This window comes from Dermacentor albipictus, chromosome 6 (assembly GCF_038994185.2).
Source record: "Dermacentor albipictus isolate Rhodes 1998 colony chromosome 6, USDA_Dalb.pri_finalv2, whole genome shotgun sequence".
NCBI lineage: Eukaryota > Metazoa > Arthropoda > Arachnida > Ixodida > Ixodidae > Dermacentor > Dermacentor albipictus.
In genome coordinates, this window is record NC_091826.1 from 90309312 (window position 1) to 90330235 (window position 20924).

A 20924-nucleotide genomic window follows, 5' to 3' on the forward strand; every position below is an offset into this window, starting at 1 on the left:
TGACATATATTGTGTATGGCCGGAATTTTTAGTTCTAAACACAACCGAGGAGTCATAAATCGGGAAATAATGCTTCCACAGTTTAGCAACGACAATTAGAAAAGTGCATCATTGAAGGTCAGTTCGTGAAGCAGCATAGAGATTTGAAAATAAAAATATAGTTATTCTGATGACACTAAGATTTCGCGTACAAAGCAAGAAATTGACTGTGGTTGTAAGGAAGTACATATAAGAAATGCATGACAGAATTTCAGATCAATACGACTGCATTAATTCATACTTTAGTGCCTCTGCAAGGGTTTTAAATATGGCCGACTCCTTTTATCCTCACTGAACGATTTCCCGTGCAGCGCTGTGGCGCGCGCATATCAGGTCGTGGGTTGCGCGTCTGATGCGCCGCACCTTTCCAGCTAACTCGGAGACTGACCTAGAATTTGGTTAACATTGTGCAAGTGTTTTACGTATATTCGTATATGAAGACAAGGTTTTCATTGCTTTAATGCAGAACTCTAGCAACGAAGTAGTTCAGAGTGGCTCAGCCCTGTTTAAAGAGACGGTTACTGGTCTAACCATTGTGAATGAATTGCCACATGATGACTGCCAGCAGTTTATAAATAGTGCGATCCTAACACAAGGTGTAGGCTATCATATAGCGCGTGCCCTAGCTAATCTTCACCAAGCTGTATAATAAGAAAGAGTTGAAAAACACGGTGCAAGAAACAATTAAAAGACGTGCGGTATTTGGACGCGAGGGGTATGGTGACATGAATACCTCACGTCTTAAAATTGCATTTTGCCCCATGCTTTTATTCTTTTATTTTCCTTGACCAGTTTAGTGAGCGCTAGCCTGGACGCCCTATATGATAGACGTAGCACAATTGCTTCAAGCCTCATACAACGTACTAAAGATACATTTTTGGAGGTGCACTAGCGACCGCATGTGGTGAGGTGCTGTTATATCTGGTTGAGCACCTACCTCTAGAAGAAAGGATTGCGGCTGGCCGGTTTCGGATGCTTTTGTCTATAACGTTGTATTGTCGGTGCATATTGCATGGTTTAAGCCTTCAATGCCACTGAGTTGTTCCCGAAGCTTAATCGTGGTGAGGCTGAACCATAAAAGTGTAATGACTGACACTTGTGGTGTGCCTATGTGGGTTGTTTCAACTTGTCGCTTCAAACATTGCTGCAATCTGTACCAGCTCTGGCAAAGAAACACATCGCTACCGTACCACCTGAAATTTCGACTTTGAGCATCTTTGCATCATACGTGGCCGAAACTCGTCATATTACATCAAATCGTTCACGGATACGAAGTTATTTCAACAAGCTGTATTTGAAACAGCACCCATGCATCTGCGGCATGTCTCAGTCTATTATTGCGGTCATTGTATGCAGGTACTCTACGGACGTTCTACGCAGCATACAGTTTTGGTATCAAATGCGACCAGAGATATTGTTGCCTTTCGAATTCGCCCCTAGATTGCCGCGCCTAAAGTCAGTGCGCTAGTAATGCTGTTGTTATGTGGGTTGCAGTGTCATCAAACGAATTACCAATCAGACCAGCACCAGCCAACTACACTTTCAAGGATACCCTCCTAGGGGACTTGGAGCCAACGCGCCCGTTCCAGAGAATCACAGGCGGCGCTTCCTTCAAGGTCACCAGGGACCTCCGGCGGAGTGATGTTCCTCCTGCTAGTATCATGGACCTGAGAGCTGTCGAAGGGCACGTTGAGATCGACGGAACGCCTATTGTCAGACTTCGGTGGACTTGGCCGGGTGCGCACATGACACACGGAGTGGGTGCGTATTGTCTGTGAGCGCCCATTTCTAACTCGGGAAGAAATGACGTCAGAATACTCAGCAGGAGCATTATGACTGGCATTACGAAAAACGGAAGCTCTTCGTTTTCTCCGCAGTTAACGTTTGGAACACCCCTCTTTAGCGTATGATACACAAAGGACGCAATGTAACAGATTGCCGACTAGAACACCTAAAGATTTTCGTCGCTAGTGAGTTCAGTGTTCCACAGAATTTTTATGTATGTAGCACACAGGATGTTGAACTCTTGTCTTCTACAGAAAAAGACCTCACAGTATCAATGCATATATTGGAGCTTTGCAGCCTACCCCTCAAAAACATATTGATAATAAATATGAATGAGACAACGCATAGAGTTGATTATTTTTTTTTCTGCATTGCGCTTCAGAGTGACACTATAGCAATTGAGACTTCATTTTCTTTTCAATCTGAAATTTTCCTGATGTTTCTGGGGCACTAGTAAGTACAGTGGTCAGACAGAATTTGCATTGCTTCAAATATCATTTTCGTATATGTGGTCTTTTATTGGGCAACCGAATTACAAAAGGTGGCGACGATAGCATGCGGTAGCAGGTCTACGATCTTGCGAGATATTCAGGACAAATATGCTAGAGCATCGGAGCATGAATGCAATTTTAAATTGGCAGCATTCAGTTACAATGTAGCACTGTGTTTTCATAAAGCACAGATTAATTCTACAGACAACATCTTCTGCGTTGTAGCTGTAAGCCCAATGTTACGAGGTTGGCGCATAAAAGTTTATTAGGCGTGTCAAAAAAGGCCCCTTCATCACGCCTCAGTCGTTCCGAGAAGCACTGCCAGCTCAAATTGCGCCACTGCGGCCAGATTTCAGTGGGGGTGAAATGCGAATACGCCCGTATCCTTAGGCTTAGTTGCACGTTAATGAACCTCAGGTGGTCCAAATATTTTTAAATGCTCCACTACGGCGTGACTCATAATCAGTTCGTGGTGTTGACACGCACAAACAGAATTTAATTTTTAATTTAGCAGAGTGTAAGGCGAATAATCATAGACAACGTTTACCAACTACGTTTTCTGAAAATTCGCTGTCAGCAGCATGCAAATTCGGAACTAACCAAGAAAACACGATGGGCACTGTATACAGAAAGTGGAAGTTTCCTTGGGATAAACGTGCTAATCTAAACATAAGAGCCTCTAAATACATTGAGCATATTCTTTAAGCTTAACTAAACAAGAACGTTTTGATATCCATGTGTAAAACCCATTTTTGCTTTCGAGAGCATACGGAAGCCTGGACGAATCATGAATATTCGTGTTTCAAAGGAGGAAATGTTTCAGCTGATTTATTGCGTGCGCTGCTCGCGATGACGTAGTCGTAGGTCCCCAATATGGTGTGGTAATGTTGCCATTAAAAGTGCAACCGATAGGCCCCAATGAGCGACATATATTTGTGAGGTGCACTGGTTTCTCACCTGTCGAGTAATTGTCGACACCGTGGTAGCGTATCGTCCTTTAGCACTGCATCGGTAATCACGAATCATCGGCATCAGCAGCTGCGTAAAATACCTTAGGCATTTCACACTGCAAGAATGTAAGATGATGTTCATGAGTTTGACGTGAGTAAGCTTGTTTAACGAAGAAATAGCTTTTTTGATGTGTCGTGATATCTTGTACTCATGAACCTAATCAAACGTGAGCTTTGAGGTGCCACGTACTCATTACAAGCTACGCTGTCGAAACCTCAACATTGAGGTCCGTTTTCCCTTAGAAGCTGTGTTTCTCCTAATGCAAGACTGTTTTCTTGCGCGCTGTTTCATCATTCTTACTTTGCAAACGTACAATTTGTAACTCGATAACTAGATCACCTTTGCACTATATGGCAACGGTGCCGTATTTGCTGATCTGGTTTCCTTGTAGAGTCTATCACGACTATAATTGTATACACTATATAGCCATAGTTTTACGATCACTATGTGCTGGTCTGACAAGTTACGTAAGAATTTTTAAATCGAAGCCTCTAACACTTGAAGCATCCACCTCGTACGGAAACATTGCCTAAGAACCAAATTTGAGAGGGGAAGCCCCTCAAATGCGTCTGCGTGAGCAAGCGTTTGGTGCTTTATGCCACCACACACTTGAGCACACGGGTTTCTGATCTGGTGCTTTATGCCACCACACACTTGAGCACACGGGTTTCTGATCCTTCCTCGCGCCCAGCCGTGCGCGGCTTTTCCGCGTACAGGGAAAAGTGTATTCCCCTACTTTCGCCAAGTATAAACTGTGTTTCGCGTTCGTTTCCTTCGGGGCGTTGTTCGTGCCTCTACTCGTGTCCGCCCTCTGCTACTGGACAACACAGCAGGCGGCAAGCCGAACTTAAACACATCACGATGCGTTCATCTGCCCAATATTCTTTCGTAGACGATGACTCTTTGCTTTTTTTTTGGTCAACCACATTTTGATCATGACACTTCATGCCCCAGCACTGCCTGCTCCACATCAAGGATGCAGGGTGCTATTCTGCAAATGTCCACCTAGTGGACATGTCCATTTTTTCGACTTCATTAACGCTGACTGGCTGGGGTAGCCTGTCTCCTCACGCTTACCCCAGCCCAGCCCACAATTCAGATCTTGAGCAGCATAATAAATAAGCATGTCCGCTAAGTGGACACTTACAGAATATCCCACCAACTGTACGCCGTAGGCTGGTGGTCAGAGTTACGCTTCCTTCTCGCTGTTTAACAACGACAGCAAAGCCGTTTCTCGACGTAACGCCGGAAGACGCAGACAAATGGTTCGTGTAGTCACCTTGCATTGACACTGGGCTGCAATTCAAGCCACGATGGCTTAGCTGCTTTACTCTCACCATAAATAACATCTAAACACACTCTTTCACCTTAAAATAATTGTGGCTATGTAGTTTGTACTTATTTGGTGTTTCAAAATTTGTCTCCCTTTCGCGTTCTTTGAATCATGCCATCTAATGTAAGAAGTCCCGCACGTTATTGACATGCTTGCTTTAGTTAAATTGTTTCGCTCCATATTTGCCAACTTCTGTACTCTTTAGCCTAACATAGGTCAACTAAGCCAAACATAAGTCAACTAAGCCACCATACGCTCATTAAATTTCATTTTTTTCTTTTGTCTTGCCATTTGCCTGACAATTGCTCTCACTAAACAAACCCTCCGGGTTCTCTTTTTCTTATATATACATATTTTTTTTACAATCTGAAATCAAAGCACAGAGAGTGTTTCTTAGCTCCGATGGACAAGGACATAATCAACTGGCATAGGATAGGCGTTTGGCAGGTGAAACAAGGCAACGAGGAACATTCTTTTTCATGCTTATTTGTCAAACACTGCGTGTACTCAGAATCTTCACAGATTGTCTTACAGAGACAATCATTATTTACCGTTGTTCACATTCAATGAGCAGCTCTACTAGTATGAAGCACCGTATTACGCTACATAATTTTTAAATATATAAGCTGTAGTAATATATATATATATTTATCGATATATATCTTGAAATGTCAAAAGACAAAGAAATGTGTTCTCGTAAAATATACTCATGAAAATAATAAATAGATTGCGTTAAGTCATTCTCATCTGAAATTGTTGACATGGCTTCCGCATGCGATAATCGAAAACGGTCGCGTAAAACTAGCACTATATGCGAGACACGGCGTTCATTTGTTGTGTATGTACGTATGTCATAAATCACACGTGTTCTTTTATGGGTCACAAAAACGTTTTACTTGCGGTACCAAATCATGAAAATTCAAGTGATAAATTTACTGATCAATAGTGCATGCTCCACTGTTATCCAATCTATTGGCGCGATTGTTGTCTCGGCGACTTTTAAGACCAGTAATCAAAGCTTTCAATGTCTTTTGTGACAATGACTTCTCAGTTAAAGGCATGTTTAACAAGCTTACTTCTGGTTTGCGGTAACATCCGGCGTATAATAATTTCAAGCATCGTCCTTCTTTCGCCGTCCAGGCAAGCAGAACTTCGAAGGACTGCGTACTGATCAACGCCGAGCTCAGGTTACCGTCATGCAAGAGCTTCTGCCCAGGAGCATCCGCCACACAAACTACAGGTAGGGATATGGCGTGTACACGGTTGACTACGATAATGTAGGTTGCGTTGGACTCCAAAACAGCCTCGAGGCAGTTGCAGTTCTAACTGTGCTTTTAAATAAACTCCTTAGCGTCGTCTTTCTCTAAACACGCCCTAACTTCTCGCTACACAAACAAATATTGCAGGCCTTAGTCGACGATCTACTTATATCCTAAGTAGCCCTTGCAGATTTAAATGCTCACAACTCTTCTTGGGCGGACTCTGTGTGCAAATCGAGAGAATGGTTAATTGAAGATTTTCTTTTTGCCATTCGGGCTTGCGGACTATAAAAGAATAAACTAGCTTTTAGAATAGTGCTTACAAGACATACTCTTCCATTGATTTGTGAATTGCATCTCCAAATATAGTAACATACCTCCATTGGAATCCTATTAAAGATCTCTACGGCAGCGACCACTTTCCTATAGGGCTGAACAGACACAAAAAAAATTATAGGATGAATGCTGGCCACGCGCTCTTCGGAGGAAGGCAAAATCAGCTGACTGGACGCTCTTCCGTAAACTCACACATGTGTCGCGGGGTCACTTCTCTACCATAACCATTGATGATGCTCTTGCATAATTCACAGCTTTTCTTATCGGTGGTGCATTCAAATGCATCCCACAAATAAAAGGAGGGCCTACTGACGATGAGTTATACTCTAGAATGAAGGATGTAGTGAAGCGTGTAAGTTGCAAAAGAAGGTTTATGGACACCTTCGGTATTCGGAAACTGCGGTGAGTTGTTGATATTTTGAGCAAATAAAATCGTAAGAAATAAAGTCTTCTTCACAGGCTAACAAAGAAAGTTGGCAAAACTATGTGTCCGGCACAACCTCTTATACATATGAGGGAAATGTATGGAATAGAGATAATAGAAGAAAAGGCCCGCAGTCAAAGCTGGAACCTTTGATAAATAGGGAGTCTCGACGACCAAGCAGAATATATATATGCTAGCATATGGTCGCGGTACCAGATTCCTGCTGTAGCGGCAACATTTCCGTGGAGATTAAACGCAAAATACCCGTGTATCATGCATTGGATGCGCGTTATTAAAGAGCCGCAGATGGTCGAAATTCGGGGCCGCCCCGCTATGCCTTGTCCCATAATCGCATCATGCTTTTGGCACGTACAAGCAGAGCATTTAATTTCTGTTGTAAGGCATCATGATGCAAATAAAGTAAGTTTCAACCATCAAAAGGAAGTGGCTAAGGGCAGCGCAGGTTCCGCAAAATGCAGCTAACATTGTTGCGCCTGTGCAAGGTGTCGTGGCATGGCGGCCAGTTTGGAGCATGTACTAAAAAGTGACTGTCAGCGTGTTAAAAGGGACAACATTTAGTATTCGTTAAAGGTAACCATGTCGCTAATGATGGTGGCAGTGCGGAAACGTCGAACAGCCGAAATCGGTGCGTGTCACCTCACGACTTGTTCTGATGCTACATAAAGATGTGAAAGTGTGGTAGAAACGCGAAAGTTAACGAGTTGATGTGATTACTTCGTAAATGACAAGCTCAAAAGCACACGGACCAAGAAAATAAAGAGAACGATACTGCGTTCGACTTGCAACTAAGTTTAACTGAAAAAACCATGGAACATATTCATGAAAAACGCGACGGACATTCTGCTAGGTCCACGTCTTTCGCTGTTCTGTGTGCCTGTAAAGCGAAAAAAAGCCCAAGGACAGGAACCCTTCTGTCATTTTGCGCTATCATATGCGGTTCATAATTACGATGTTTAAGTTTTCTGTCTGAGCTGTTGCTGTTAAGCAAGCTCGAGAGTTGACGTAGAGCTAATCAACTTACTGATCTGCGTCAAGACGAGAACTCGAAACGCCTTCACGTAATTATGCAGACAAGCTGCCCAGGGTTATCTGCATACGTCATACATAGAGGGGATTCATTTGACGAGAACAGCTGGGTGAAGTGCTTACCGGTGATGTCTGATGACTCGATACATTCTATATTTTTCAGTGTATATATAAAAGGACCTAACTGAACGGGAACCTCCCAATTTAAAGGAAGCTAACATTTTGTACTGCTGCCATGTCCGCCTTCAGTGTTGTAGGTTCATCGGTATTTGCTTGGGCGTAGCTACATGTAATTGAACATGCATTTCTTGGCATTCGGGCAAGGCACCGTCTGTGGTTCTTCCGAAGCAACAAACCGCTTAGTATATGTAGCGATAATGGGCCTTCGAGGCTATTCTGAGCACTGGTTGATATCTCGGGAAGAATTCTGGAAGACTGAATGTCTTTTTTTGTTTCTTGCCTCCGATGAAGTTACATAGAGCGTAATCTCCTTGTTACAGTACATGTTTTACTTTCTCCATATTTTGGCATTTTTCTGCCGTTTCAAATGCAGAAAACAGAATCTTTTTCAACTTTGTTGTTTCCTAGCAGGCCTTAGACAACGCAGACGAAAGCTCTTGTGCTTGTATTGGCGTAAGTGTAAAGCTGGACTGGTGGTGTGATATATTCTATATCCTTCATGGCGGCACCTTACTCAGCAGTATTGATTTGAGATATGGCCATTTGGTTGCTTAGTGGCTTTGTTTTGCATTATGTTGTGCGCGAAACAAACCAATTTATAGTGAATGCACAACAAGTAGATTGCAAATTAAGCTTTTTTGCTCTATTACCTAAGGGACACATACTTTTCCAGAACATTAATTTGTTTAGTAAGGTCTGCATGACCGAAATTGTTGCTCTTAAACTTATTAAGCCAGATACTTGCATTTTGCAATTCCTTGTGCAAAGCAGAGAACACTGGTCTTTATAGAATGAAACGTAAAAGGAGTTAAAAAGTTATGCGCATTCATATACTAATAGAAATGATAGGGTTCCATGAAATTTGTCAACAATACAAGCAGTCTTTTTAGAAGGGGAAATGCCAGTTATTTATCTACATTGTTGATCACCTAAGTAACCTTTCGATCTTTCGGACAGTGGAACGGGCTCAGTCTTTGTGGCGCTTCTTGAACCAAATTATGGCTATAAATGTGACCACATCTTAACAGCAGTTCGTGAGGCAAAGTTCATTAGTGGGTACTCCAACAAAATGACTGTAGAAAGGATTACGAACATGCATGTTGTTGCTATGGACGAAGGCAGACAACAGCTTTGATCTGTCACTCTGTCCTACGTGAGAAGCTGTGTCTACGCTTGCGCAAAATTTCGCATTGAAAAATTAACATGTTCATAATGCTCATATTAGAAGTAACGTGGGCCTGGGCGTTGGTTTTAATGAAAAAAAAAACCGTATATTCTTAGCCAAGGCTAGTGCAAGCTTGTGCTTACACCATGAAAGCTCGCTATGTAGACAAAGCGTATGGTTGGGATCCTGATCTGCCGAGCAGCAATTTAAAGACGAGGCCGCAACATCTATCATGCTTTTGGACCGAGTAACACCTTGACATTTTACAAATTAGGGTAGCTTCTTGAAGTGTATTGTTACGCATAGATAAAATTTGTTAGGCATAATGATGACATATCGCATAACGGTGAGCAACTCTCTCTCTCTCTCTCTCTCTCTCTCTCTCTCTCTATATATATATATATATATATATATATATATATATATATATATATATATATATATATATATATATATATATATATGTGTGTGTGTGTGTATGTGTGTCTGTGCGTGTATGTATATATGTGTGTGTGTGTGTGCGCGCGCGCGTGTGTGTGTGTGTGTGTGTGTGTGTGTGTGTGTGTGTGTGTGTGTGCTGGAGCATATACTTATGGGTGGTCGGGAAAATTTCTCATTTCCTATTGTAGCACTCGACGCACACCCGAAGGAACACAGTGTGCATTGGTAGAAAAGTTGCGGTTATATTCTTGCAATAATGACACGTCTCGTCGGGCCAATGTCTTGCCTGCGGCAAGAAAGGTCCGTCGGGACGTTGAGTGAAATCGCTATCATCGATATGTGCATGTCCACAACTGCAAGGATCAGGTCGTCTTGTAGCGTATCCCAAGATATCATGCGCACCATAGTATGCGAGGAGACAAAAATAACAGCAAGTCGAGGGGAAGAGGTGACCGGGATGTCGGGGATGGTACAGACTGTCCGCTACACAGCGTGCCTCAAATATTATGCTCCGCGTTTCATGAAATACGGGTCATTCTACGCAAACATAAGCAGGCGCATATTGTTCACACTAGATTAGAGCAGCCGCCAGTAATCTTGTTATAGATTCCAATGAATTTATTTATTGAAATGAGCTTTTTTTTGTTATTGCTCTGGATAGCATACTGTTAATGAAGAAATTTTATACAATTTGAAGGGACCTAAAAATGGTATATTTACAGCCAGGTACTTTTCGTCCGTTTACATTTCATGCCTGATAAATGAAGCCACGCGACTAACTACTGCAGCGCGGGTAACCGTCCGTGAGCGTCCGTGAGTCAGTGAGCGATCTGTCTCGCAACGCTGTCCCGGGCAGGAGCGCGCCAGAATAAGTGCCAGCTCTGCGAAAGCTCGTTCGATTACACGGCGCTGTCTGCACGAGGCAGAACATTGCTTCGTTTTTAGGATTTCCCTACACCACAGTCACTGCCTTGTTATGCCGTAAAGCTTGATTTTATTTGCGTCATGATAGACGCTACATAAATTGATTTCCTTGTTTGACATCTTGTTATTTATTTACAGCTGATATAACGAATTTGTCCCCTCTGATCAAAAGCTTGTCTCCAAAACAACGTCGTACTTGGAAATATCTCGACTATATCATAGCGCCTGTTCTGCTAAATCTAAGCCCAGGAGCGTCTTTTTGCACGTCCTCGATTGCAACACAGCAGCCTTTTCATGATGTGCAGCACAAGGGTGGCGTACTCTCTGTGCTACCCGATACGTGGAACTGGAGAATGCTTTGCGATAAAATCGCATATAGGTCGCTGCATGTTGCTTCTTAGTTCATGGAACTCGGGAAAGAAACGGAAGCCAGGATTAAACCTGTCGCATACGTTACGCGTTATTCCATAATAAAAGGGCCGTGGGTACCTCAACACCACATCCCTTTTTACTGCTTTCTACTGTACTCGGGACAAATACCATAACATGTTTCTCCGTATACTTTAAACCGATGTGAACAGATCATGTTTGCGGAATTTCAGCAAAAGCTAAGGCCACATTCGCAATATTCCTATGTGTAAACGCGAATGTATAGCTGGTTGCGGACTTTCTTGAAATTTTAGCACCAAAGAAAACAGGTACATTGCATTTCGTTTGCATAACAAAATCCGAAAGGAACTCGCAGATGCAACGCGCAAAAAGAAATTTCCGAATGTTGATGTTTTAGCCTGCGTGTCCTTTTTCTTTTTTTCGAGTAATCGCTCTGGGCGAACAGCTTCCGCGTATATCTTTTCTGCCTGTAAAGAAGGTGTAAACATTTTAAAAGCGTGAAACTAAGCGTGAAAGAAATGATTTTTTTAATGACCTGTCTAATACACAGTATTTTGCTATTCCCCAAACAGCATTGTGTTCTTTGTATCACTCTTGCTTTTATTTCTCCCTACTTTTTTTTACTTATATTCTTTTGCTTAAGCAAATGACTGTGCGAAAGGTTCTATGTATGGAATAATTTCAAAATTTGATATAAATATTTTGCTACAAGAATAACAGCCTCTACACCCCTTAGGAATGTCCTCGTACGAAACACGCCCGAAACCAACTTCCTTATACAACGGCGCCGTATCAGCAACGCTTTCCTTTTCTAAGCGCTCTTTGCCATTTTCCAGCCTCCTTCCGTAAAATCCCTTGCATCAACAGTAGCAAGAACTTAAGCTTACGAACAGCTTGAGTGCGAGGTCTTCGTGCAAATCTTTTATAGTTTTGAAGCGGAATTTTTGTTTATTAATATCAGATTTTACGTGTCAAAACCACTTTCTGGTTATGAGGCACGCCGTAGGGGAGGACTCCGGAAATTTCGACCACCTGGGGTTCTTTAACGTGCACCTTAATCTAAGTACACGGGTGTTTTCGCCCTCATCGAAATGCGGCCGCCGTGGCCGGGATTCGATCCCGCGACCTCATGCTCAGCAGTCCAACACCATAGCCCCTGAGTAACCACGGCGGGTTTGAAGCGGAATCGTATTCTTTTATTTCCCAAAGTAAAAGCGAAATTTGCAGTGTTGGGCAGTGACGAAAGCCAGTGGGATTAGATATGAGGCAAAATTTATCACCTCGTTTGGTCTGATTTACTTACCAGCGTTAGAGGGGGTGGGAGGAGGGAATGTGCTCTTCTATCCCAGGTTTATTCATTGATAAACTCGTTATAAACTCGTATTCGTTTATAACATCGTTTATAAACAAGTAGTATTTGAAGTTGAAGTTGAGGTTTATTTTCCTTCAAAGATGAAAGAGGGAACTGCGAAAGAGGGAACTGTTTATAAACAGGTAGTATTTATTGATTCAACGTTCGTAAGGCTGAAAGGCAGACAAATATTTTTTTTTTTTGCCGTAAACCGATATACAGTACCCAACACGAGGCACCTATAGGTTGAGGTGCAAATAGCCGCACGTGACCAGATATTTCAGCGTGGCGGGGACACCCACCGGTGGCAGCCTTCACGCGGTGGCCAACCCCAAGGAGGAGCACTGGTTCTCCCCGTTTCGGGGATGCGGCACTTCTTTCGAGCAGTAATTCTGGCGTTTCGTTTTAGCTTTATTGTTGAAAAGCTCCCTTATCTAAGATCGTCGCACTCTAGCGCGAAATTTTGTATGGCGGCTGTTCTGTAGCCGCTGTTTGAAATTAGACTTCTTACGTGGTTAAAGATATCGTTCCAGTTGCCGTAACTGTGACAACGACGCTCCAGAAATAGAACAGCTTCTTGGCGTCGCATGGCACTGCAGGCTTTCCTAGCTGTTCTCTTTTAATTACCAAGGGATTGTGGGTCTTGTGTAGCAGAGCCTGGCAGACGTCTGATAGCGTCACCATATGTTTATTTTCACACTTGGTTGACGGTGCTCTCCAGGTATTAATTTCCGAATCCAGATGGAAAATTCTTTTTTTTTTTGGCAATGCTCAGTAGAATTAATTTCTGCTCTGTTTGACGTGGACTAATTGTGAGCAGCTGAAAACTTTCAGTCGTTATTAGCAATACAACGTAACTAAACAAATTTTCATTATTTCGAACGAAACTAGCGATATGGTGTACTGGGTTTTTGGCTCTCGCACTTTCTCTCACACTTAGGCTCAACTTTTTGGATTGTTTGGTGGTTTTTGCAAGCACACACTAAATATGTAATCGGGTTTTGCTTCAATAACAATGCGTGTGGGTCGAGATATTGCTAATAGGTCTCACATAAAGTGAGAGCATTGTTATCTATGGTCTAACCATTCTATCGGGCAGACGAACGCACCGCCTGCGCGGTCGAGGCTGGGCTTACGGAAGGCAGGCAATACGATAGGGTGACGTGCCTAAACATGGTTGCGTTCATAAGAGCTAGGCGATACACGCCGTCGGCTGTGACGTATACGATACTATCGCTACCTGACACATGAACCCGTATAGGAAGTAGCAGAACCAGAAGACTGCGGCCTGATCTTTCTCACAAGAGGGCTGTGAAAAATTTAGGAATGAGAAAAATGTCCAATCATTTCTGAGGCTTCTTCAGCCGAAAGAGATACGAAGAATGCCGGCTTCTCGTTGAACTGGTCTTTGAACCCAGTTTCCATTCATGCTAGAGGTTGTTCTTGTTCAGTAACTTCGTGCCGGCAGTACAGATGGTCCAAAAGTGGCGCACGCAGTTACTACTTTGGGTACGAATTGCATATCCGGTCGTCTGACAGTTGCATTAAGTCCAACTCATCCCAGTTTCGTCCTTCTCTGTACAATGAAAGCTCGTTAATTCGAACTTCAATAATTCGAATTTATGGATAATTCGAACTGTACGATTTGGTCCGGCCAAGCTCCACAGAAGTCTATGTATAAAAAAGTCCGTTAATTCGAACGCGAGAAGGTTCCCTCACGGATAATTCGAACTACGCTCGCCTGGCACACGGCCAGAGAAACGCGCCTACTGCCTACACACAAGGTTGTATTGCCTCCTAAACGGAAAGAACGGCGAGAGAAGGCAAAATCGCAAAAAAATCTAACCGACGCGGGGTCAGCCAGAAGGCAGCGGCGGCTGCCGCCTCTCCGTTCTACGTAACCTCCGAGACTACTTGCCCGTTGCGAATCTCGGAGGCTTTACAAATCTTGTACAGCGGCTAATGCTGTGCGGAGATGGCACGGCAAACGCCAAAACACAGCGAATCAAGTACGTCGCAGCTGCGCTTGCAATCAAGAACCAACGAATCAGGGCCTTCGCCACCTTAACATGTTCGGCGTCTTTGTCTCGGCAGTCTTCATCGGTTGTATACCTCTGTTTTCAGCTTAGGAGGTATCGGCCGTCGCGATTCATTGTGATGGTGTTAAGCCTCGGCTAACGTTCGTTTCGGTGGACATCGGTGGTGTGGCACAGTCGGACCCAGAGCTTCGACTTGAAGATGGCGTGTGCCCACGGCACACGCCATCACTTTCTGACACGCCAAATTTCTGACATTCCCTACTGCTTCCAAATCGCAGTGTACTGTTGCTCTACTTCACTTTCGTTAGTTCGAACTTTCGTTAATTCGAACTGAAGCGGCTTCCCCTTGCGGTTCGAATTAACGAGCTTTTACTGTATCTCTTCCAAAGCTCTTCCAAATTCTTACGTCACTCCTGCCCTTGAGGATATGTTGGTACATCTTGGTAATATATCGGTAATATATCGGTAAAAATAAATATGTGGCACGTACAGTCAGACTCTGTAAACGCGGTTCTACTCCGTACTAGTCCGCATGTGCTTCTATTTGCACCGCAAAAAATATATACAGGTGGCAAAAATCTAGGTGCCAATTGCAGTTCTGTAAATTTGCGCTGCCTCAAATTGCAAGGTATATTCACTTGAAACAGAATCTAAGATTTATATACAGGAGTTTTGCAATCGGACCTTCAAACATTCTGTAAAAATGCACTGTTTCCTTAATTTCAAGCTACTGTCTAATGCTCAGAACATAGCTCTTGATTTCTTGATTGTGTTGTGAATGGGGAGGTTGTATACTGCATTGGGGGAGGCGATCATGCTTTTATCCATAAATGTAATTAGGTCGTAAAATTTATTTGTGAAGTTGCTTGAGGAATTAAATGTCAACCAATCACTGTAGCTCAATGCAACCGAGAACTGCTTCTACTTTGTTGTAGCGAAAGGTGAGCGATAAGGACACAGAAAGGCACAATCGGCACAAAGCGCGGTGTGATTCTAGAATAAGCATCTCTGTGTCCCTGTTGTTCATATTGTTAAGTGTGGAGAGACACACGAAAGAGGCCATTTACCGACTATATACAGTGGAACCAGACAGCCAGGCCGACACTCGCTCGCGCCAAGGGCACAGACCAACTTCATCGTCGTTCGCGCGGCGATAGGCGATGAAGAGAAGCGACCGGGTTAGGGCGAACGAGACTGATGGCGTCGAGATTAGGGCGAGCGGCTGTAGCAAAGGTTCGGAGCAGGAGCATCAGCAGCAGTGCGTTTATGGCGGGTGGTATAGGGAACAGAAGGTCCAAAGGTGCGGAAATACGCGGCGGTGTATGTCCGAGAAGTTGGTGGCCATCGGTTGCGGCAGTGACGAGCGACGTGGCCGATGCGACAGCCGTGGAAGCAGATCGGCCTGTCATAAGGAGTACGCCATTCGGGCGGGTTGCGGCGAGATGTGGCAGAAAAGGACTGGCGGGGACAAGGAGGGCCATGAGACGTGGAACACACGTTCCACGTCTCATGTTCAGACCCATGTTCTCAAATTCCTGTCGTACAACGGCCTGAATCATCGCAATCATGGTTGCTGGTGAATCGGGCAGCCTCGCGGAGAAAGCTGGCGAACAGGCGGCCTTGAGTTCACGGCGAATAATACGGGTTACTTCGTCACAGGTGGTGGTCTGACGCCGTCGACCCTCACATGTCGACGTAGCAGCATTGTTGGGTAGCCGTGTGATGTGGTGTCATATACGGCGGCTCTTAGCTTGTTCAAAGCGACGGCATTCTTTTATGATGGCGTCGATATTGAGACCTTGCCGAAAACGGGCAAATTGGGAGCGTCGTCGGCGGTCCCCTTTAGCACATGTGCCACTTTATCTGCTTCGGACATATCGTCAGCTTTGCGGCATAGAGCCAAGACGTCGAGGATGTATGAAACGTACGGCTCTGTAGATGACGCAAGAGCCTTTCTCGCGGCTTCCTAGCGCCCAGTGGAGTCGCTGAACTGAAACTGTCCCAGCTGGTTATCTCGTCGTCATGCGTTTGGTGCCACATGCGTGGGGTGCCGCCGAGATAAAAGATGACATTGGCGAGTACAATCGTTGGGTCCCACCTGTTATTAGCACTGGCGTGTTCACAGAGCTTTATGCATTCGTCAACGTCATGTCCCTCCACGCCAGAGAACACACCAGGGTCACGATGTGGGGCAACCGGGACAATTGGAGCAGTCGGACTAGCCGAAGCCATTGCAGAGGCGGGCTCGTCACTGGGAGGCATGGTGACAAGCTCGATGTGCCGACCACTTTGAAGATCCATGGCAAGGACGAGGATCGCTAACCTCCACAAAATGTTACGCATGGAAAGACACAGGCAAACGAGGTTATTTAGAACCTATTTACACTGGAGCCAGAGAGCCAGGCCGATAGTTGCTCGCGCCAAGGGCACAGATGAACTTCATCGTCGTTCTCGTGGCGGCTCGTCTCTTGAGCATCACTCGATGATATCATAATAATATTGCCCTACAATATATTAAAGAAGGCCATGCCAACAAGCCCATGTAGTCAGCCTCATCTTAAACTGGCAAAGAGAATACTTCGCGTTTTTGATACGCTTCTGCTAGCTTTTCTTTGTTTCAAGGCATAATTGCTGTCATATTGTCAGTTGGCGCGAGTTGAATAGTGACACTGCCTGCCTTCGTGCAGCGTCACTTCGTGCGGCGTCACAAGGTGAGCCGGAGTCGTGACCCCATTGTCAGCATTCTTTACCACGACGTAGCCATGCAACAATGTGCGTTTTAACTGCCGCACAGACAGCATAGATTGCGCCCTTAGAAAGCACCTGGTATTTGAGATGACCAAGAAAAAAATAATTTATGGGACAGATTAATGTCGATGATTGCTATTAGTCATAATCCCGATGTGCTTTGTTTCTTCTTTCTACAGGCATGTAATTGCCATCGCGTCTAGTAATGAGTCTTGCCTGTACATAGTTTAGAGAGCAGGCTACACAGACAAAAAAAGTACTGTTTTAAAAACTTCTTGCTGGCTTTGCAAATGGAACCACTTGAACTCGAATCTTGTGCCGTCAACTGCGAGAAAAATTAGATCCTTGATAAATGGTGCAATCCCTTCAATAAATAGCGATTTTATGGAAAAATCTCAGGGGTAACTAGAATACTCATGTATTTAGTCGCAGTCTTTGGGTACAAATCTCAAAACTCCGTTTCAGTCCTTCTCTTGGTAACATAGTTTAATTAGAATTCGTTCATTGCAGGAAGATACGCCTTGCATGTCACGGGCTACCATTCTTAAACTACATTATGCCGCTTAGTTCAATTAGCTAAACGCCTAATATTTTGCTTATTCCTTTGTGTGTCTCACTTTACCGTAGAAGCAGAGTTTTCCTGTTCTAGTAGTCCAAGTCGTGTATTAGGGTTAGCGTACTTGCCACAAACAAAGTTTCTGGAAAACTCCCCCTTCCCTTTAATGCTGTGTAGTTCCCGTTTGTTCCCTTCCATCATTCAAATAACGGTGGTGTTGGTTTCACAATACGAAGTTAAACATGAGCGTCGTACCTTCATTGGCCTTCACACACTAAATCTGAAGTACTTTATGCATTTTTCAGATGTACTACGTGTTAGGCAGGCCGAATCTTATTGCTAGCAGCAAGCATTCTACACGATGCAGATGGCGCAGGGAGATTACCGGCTCCAATTTCTAGGACATACGTTGCTCATCAAATAACTTTATTCAATACGAGTCAAATACGTATTTTTACCAATAAGCCCTGGATACGGATTTGTCTGCAAGCCCTATACCGGCACTGATAACTCAAATCTGGTATTTTTTCATGTAGTAGAGTTTTACTGACAGTTTCTACAATTACTTTCCAGTTCATGTTCTCAATACTAGCGCTGTGCTCTATTTGAGTCACATATGTTCCCACAATAGGCCCCTTCATGCGTTGCGGGGGAAAAGTCTGCACATATAGGGAGAGAGTTAGGCTGAATCGTGTGTAATAGTCCTGCCATCTTCCTGCAAACAGGAAACAGGAACAATGCAAACATTATGCTGCTCCACAGAAAGGGAGACAGTAAAGAATTTAAAAATTATAGGTACATTACCTTACTCCGAGTATTATACAAAATGTTGACCAAGACAATTTGCAATAGAATAAACGCAACACTAGACCTTAGTCAACCAAGAGAACAGGCTGGCTTCAGGGAGGGATACTCTACGATAGATCACATCCATGTGATCATTGAGGTAACAGAGAAACCCACAAACTACAATCAGCCTCTCTATATGCCTTTCATGGATTGTGCAAAGGAATTTGATTCAATCGAGATACCAGCGGTCATAGATGCATCACATAATCAAAGAGTAGAGACCGCTTACATAAATATCTTGGAAGACATCTGTAGAGATTCCACAGTTAACTTAATTTTGACACGAAAAGTAGGAAGATGCCTATAAAGAAAGGGGTCAGGCAAGGAGACACAATCTCTCCAAGGTTATTCAATGCATGCCTGGAAGAAGTATTCAAGTTATTAAACTGGGAAGGCATAGGAGAAGGATCAACGGCGAATATCTCAGGAACCATCGGTTTGCACGTGACATCGTTCTATTCAGCAGCACTGCAGACGAGTTACAACAAATGATTGAGGACCTTAACAAAGAAAGTCTAAGAATGGTGTTGAACATTAATATGCAGAAGACAAAAATATTGATCACTAGCCGGGTCAGGAAAAAAAATGGCTGTGGCTTAGGTAAGGTTAAGCCCAGGATGCGAAGCATACTAGCCTTTATTTTAGTTGTTGAACCACTGTTTAGCCTGGTGAACTGCTGTTGCTTGGCTATATTTGGTTCGGCTAGACGAAGAAACAACTCATGCATTACTTCTTCGCCTTCAAGAGTGGAACGCGACAGCGTTCCCGTCGACCCGCCAAGGGGTGTAAGACAATGGGCTACAGGGCAGCGACTACGCGCCCCGCATTGGACGCGGTGAGCGTCGAGCAAAGCAGCGTTCGGCGCGGCAACGAAATGTGCGCCTGAGCAAGAGACGCACGCCTTAGAAACAGCGCGTTTCTAAGGCAACACCGCATTCACTAGAGGCGCTTTTGTACCGCTTTGAAGCGTTGTACTCGTGGCTCAGTGGTAGCGTCTCCGTCCCACACTCCGGAGACCCTGGTTCGATTCCCACCCAGCCCGTCTTGCAAGAGTTGAGCCAAAGCCACTTCTCCTCTGTCGTGACGTCACGGTGTCACGTGATTTCATGGTCACCGCCGCGCCTGAGGAGCTGGGTTGAGCCCTCGTAATATGCTTCGCATAAAAAGTTCAGGATAGCGAGTCAGCCTTTGGAGTCTGTGAAGGAGTACGTTTTCCTAAGTCAATTAATCACGGAACCCTCATCATGGAAGATAATTCACAGAATAATAAAAATGAGTTGGAGCGCATACGGCAGACATTGTCAGCTCCTGATTGGAAGCTTACCATTATCATTGAAGAGGAAGGTGTACAATCAGTGCATTATTCCGGTGCTGACATATGGACTGACAAAGAAGCTCAAAAGCAAGTTACGGACCGCGCAAACAGCAATGGATCGAAGCAAGCACCTACCCAAGGGGGAAGCCTGGGGTGCCCTCCCCCCCCCAAATTTAATATGCATACCCCCCTCCCCGCCCTCGCCACCACTTCTCACACGTATTCCTAAAGCGCCGCCAAATCAATGTTCAGACTTGACAGCTATTCGGCGGTCAACATTTTGCTGCCTTTCTCACTCCTTTTGGATGGCGGTAGCCATCGGCGTCTCCTGGGATGTGAAGGCCAGTTTCTTCATCAATTCGGTGCCCGCGCGATTAACTCGAAATGCATTCAGTTGTCGCCGTCTATTCAAAGGTCACACGCATCGTTGTTGCTTCTTATTTCAACATTCTTTGTTTAGACCAATCCAGGGACCAGCAAAGGTATTCAGTTCGTGGCCAGCTGGACTGTATGTACGTGGAACGAGTTGCGACCACAGGAAATGGCAATTGCGTTTAACTCTTCTTTTTGTTTCATTGTTTCCTCGAGTGACGGCTCGCCGCGACGCTGAGAGATCCTCAGAACACATGCCCGTGATGTGGTTTAGATAAGGTGAAAATAAAATAATGCGAGACAGCGTCCATCATCAAACCCTACAATAACCGTAAAACTCTTCGGCAATATGACTGTCACCTGTTACGTCGTCTGGTTTTTCCCTAATTGTACAGCACTTTCGTGCAAAATGGGCAACTGGAAACAAGAGTAGCAAGGAGCTGACAAATTAAGCGATCTACTAAGTGAGAGAGCCAAGGCAACAGCCAAACAGGAAAGAAAAGCGAAAATTACCAATTTTAACCGTTGTTTATTTATTTATGAGTGAAAACATTTGAATCAACATCTTTCATTTAAAGAGCAAGCAGTCATAACGCCCTCGTAAGTGGAGGACAATTCCGTGTGTTAATGACTCTTCTACAGTTATCATTCGAGCCACCTAACGTAGACGCTTCTCTGCTGTGCTTATGTAAGTGTTTTTCTAACCTGCCGCGGTGGGTGTAGTACCTGCAGAATCACAGCTTCCTGCGCCATATGCGGTTGTACGCGACTGGCGGCCACGCATCGTTATGTAACTTCCCAAATAACAATACGAGTCGGTTGTGGCACTTCTGTCAGAGCAGTAAACTAGGGATCCAAAAGAACTGTGA

The 20924-nt window shown here is 44.3% G+C and overlaps 1 protein-coding gene across 1 annotated transcript in view; it reads left to right on the plus strand.

The window, feature by feature from the left end:
• The first annotated feature begins 1788 nt into the window (after nt 1-1788).
• The window catches only part of LOC135912395 (uncharacterized), a 120776-nt gene continuing 101640 nt past the window's right edge, over nt 1789-20924 (plus strand). The window contains exons 1-2 of the mRNA XM_070541017.1: nt 1789-1800; nt 5800-5899. The gene's annotated coding sequence lies outside the window, so the exon portion shown is untranslated. The remainder of the gene's footprint in view (nt 1801-5799; nt 5900-20924) is intronic.